Source organism: Pinus tabuliformis, chromosome 5_2 (assembly GCF_031772625.1).
Source record: "Pinus tabuliformis cultivar Carrire ecotype Pingquan chromosome 5_2, CPIR1, whole genome shotgun sequence".
Taxonomy (NCBI): Eukaryota; Viridiplantae; Streptophyta; class Pinopsida; order Pinales; family Pinaceae; genus Pinus; species Pinus tabuliformis.
Genome location: NC_142306.1, coordinates 880,706,898 through 880,710,718, shown reverse-complemented (window position 1 = coordinate 880,710,718; position 3,821 = coordinate 880,706,898).

The window sequence follows — 3,821 nt, the reverse complement described above, 5'->3', positions numbered from 1 at the left end:
CCAGTATAGATGTCCTCCACATTCACCTGCATGGAATTCTTTCATGACATTGTTAGTTTCATTCATGGTTAAACAATTAAGCAATATACCTTCATGATTTCTCCAAAATAATGCACCATCTATAACACAAAACTTTAAAGCCTTCATTTTCAAAAATCTTTTCTTGGTTTTGGACAATCCTGGGTGAGCACACAAGTTTAACAATACAAAGCATATATCAGCGTACCATGGGGATTGTAAAAAGATTTCACTGATCTGTGGAGTCGCCAGCTCCGGTTTATTGTCCAGCTGGTTTATGTCTAAGGCTTGAAAGTTTGTTTCGGACATCAGTTTAGCTAAACCTTGTCCCTTTATCAGCTTGGTTGGTTTTATTTCTATGTCATACTCTGTTGGGTCCCTATAATACTAGTGATTACCCCATTACTATTGTAGTTATACCCCTTATTTATATTGTTGTGCCCCTATTACCCCCATATTGTTATTTCTGTGCCCCATAGAATCCCTCTATTGTTATTTTTGTGGCTTTATATTATTATTGTTAGGTCGGCTGGATTATATTGTGACTCCTTAGACTCCTATATATAGAAAGGAGGTTTTGTCATTTGTATCATCCAAGAATTGTTCATTTATGTAATGTAAAGGAGGTTGCCCCCTCGAAGAGGCTGAATTCTAAGGCGTTGATCTATCTTTTCTATCTTTTCTTGAGCTGGTTTCATAACATTTGGTATCAGAGCTTTGGATTCTAGGGTTTCGCTGCTCCAAACAGGTCATCGTGGCATTTTCGCTATAACTTTTTTTCTGTGACGTTTCAGAAGTCGCAAAAAAAAACCATTTGAGAAGAATTGGCGCTGAACCTTGGGTCCGAATTTCAGAGCTTTTTGCGTGATATTTTCGGAGATATGATCTGAGGAAGTTGGTCTTTTTGCAGACTCCTGAATTACATTCAAAACAGGTGACCTGGGGAAAATCGTCATAACTTTCTCTCTGAGGATCGGATTGAAATTTCGTAAAAAGGTACAGAAAGAGGACGGACTGTAGTTTCTTGTGTGTGTGTTTCAGATTCAAAGGTTGAAACAGTGACTCGTGGCACGTCGTACAAGTTCGCTCTACTGAACCAGTCTAAAAGCAAGTCACTGTGGGAGATTTCACATAACTCTTCCTTGGAGAATCCAATTTGGCTCAGACTTGTGGCATTGGAAAGAGGACGCAGAAGGCTACTACAGGTAGCAATTTCAGAACTGGATGATCCGAAATTACAGAGATACATCAGATTCAATATCAGGCTTCTATAAAGTGAAAAAAGGTGTGTAGTTTTTTTTTTTTTTAATTTTTATGTAAGCTTGGTTTAACGGAATTCAAAGGGCATAGTAAAGCATTATTATCGGTAACTGATGCCCCGAGGAAAGAAAATGCAAACACCTAGTAAGGAACCTGAAAGCTCTAGCATGACTCATGAAGAAGAGGAAGAAATGCTACATGATATATCAAAATTACAAGAACAAGTGCAACAAATGTCACGCTCACAAAAGCTAACAGAAGCTAAGATAAGTGGCGTGGAATCTAAGATAAATGGCGTGGAATCTAAGATAAATGGTGTGGAATCTAAGATAAAGGGCATGGAAGCTAAGATGGAGGATTCGATGGTAAATTTGAAGATAGATTTGAAGACATACATGGAAGAATTGAAGAAGTTGCTACAAGAAAGGGTCACTAATGGTGAAAAGGTAGTAAAGGAAACTCATGATGAGAACAAAAGAAATGTTAATCATGATTCCATAGACTCTAATGTTGGATCGAAGACTCACCATGTTCCAAAAATCGATATGAGGAAGTTTGATGGCAAGGATCCCGCCACATGGATATTACAGATGGAGCAATTCTTCGATCTCAATAATGTGCAAAACACACAAAAGGTACGTATGGCAACTTTATATTTGGAACCAAATCAGTTTGTATGGTATCAATGGCTTTGTTCTCGTAAACAATTTATCACTTGGGCAATTTTTACGGAAGAATTGATAGCACATTATGAGGATACAAAAAGCAACACTTTTTTTAGCCAATTGATAAGTCTCAAACAAAAGGGTTCAATAATGGAGCACATTGAGGAGTTCCAAAAATTGAACATAAGGGTAAAAGATATTCCAGAGGAGCATAGGATTGATGTGTTCATAGGGTCTTTAAAGGATAATATCCAACATGATGTGCGCCTTTGGGAACCTGATTCATTAGAGAAGGCATTCAGGTTAGCAAGAAAAATGGAAAGCAAAATTATGGCAACTAGGAAGCATACCATTCACAACTATAAAGACGGAAGTGTTGTTGCCCATAGTCTTCCACAACCTACAAGGTTGACACCACAACAATTGGAAGAAAAAAGAGCAAAAGGGCTTTGTTACAATTGTGATAGCAAATACACAAAAGGTCATAAGTGTGCTGAGAAGAAATTATTCTACATAGATTGTGAAGAGGAAGAAGAAAAGGAGCAAGAAAGGTCAAAAGAAGAGGATATATTCCAGGAACAAAGCCTAGATGAAGAACAAATAAATCCGACCATATCTTGTAATGCATTGGCGGGAATTACCACTCCTCAAACCATCAAGATAGAAGGACAAATCAAGAAGAAAAAGGTAATAGTGTTGATTGATTCAGGAAGCACCCACAATTTTATTCATTGTAGGGTAGCAAAAGAATTGAATTGCTTCCTATATCCAGCACCAGAGTGTCAAGTGATGATTGCAAATGGAGGAACAATAAATTGCTCTAGAAAGTGCCATAATATCAAGCTATCCATGGAAAGTGCCATAATATCAAGCTATCCATGGGAGAATATGTATTGACTAGCCCAATGCTTTCCATTCCAATGGGAGGTGCTGATGTTGTACTAGGAGTCCAATGGCTACAATCCTTGGGTACAATAGCTTTTAATTTTCAAGAACTTTTCATCAAATTTTCTTCGGAAGGAAAGGAAGTTGAATTAAGGGGTATTGCAGGGAAACCAGGAAAGATAATCAGCTCTAATGGTATGACAAAGCTTCTAAAAAAGGAGCAAAGAGGTGTAATTGCACAATTATGTTCGCTAGATGTTTCCACATTGGAATCATCTATTTCTCCAGATCTCCAAAAAGTCTTGGACAATCATTCCAAGGTATTTGAGACTCCCAAGGGTCTCCCACCTATGCGTGATCATGATCATGCTATTCATCTGATTCCAGGAAGTGTTCCTCCAAACATCAGGCCGTACAGATATCCCTATGTCCAAAAAAGTGAAATTGAACGTATGGTTGCAGAAATGCTAGAGGCTGGTATAATTCAACCGAGTCAAAGTTCTTTCTCAGCTCCAGTAGTATTGGTGCACAAGAAGGATGGATCATGGCGCATGTGTCCAGATTATAGGGAGCTCAACAAGCTCACTATTAAAGATAAGTTCCCCATTCCTGTTATTGATGAATTACTGGATGAATTGCATGGATCAATTTACTTCACCAAGTTGGATCTTCGTTCGGGATATCATCAAATCAGAATGAAGATTGAAGACATTCCAAAAACAGCATTTAGAACTCATGAGGGTCATTATGAATTTTTGGTCATGCCTTTTGGCCTTACCAATGCACCTTCAACATTTCAAGGTTTGATGAATTCAATTTTCAAACCATTCCTTAGAAAATTTGTGTTAGTATTTTTTGATGATATACTAATCTACAGCAAGTCTTGGAAGGATCATGTTGAACATGTTGACAGGGTGCTACAACTATTGGAGGAGAAACAATTATATGCAAAAAGATCCAAATGTTTCTTTGGAGTCCAGGAGGTGGAATATT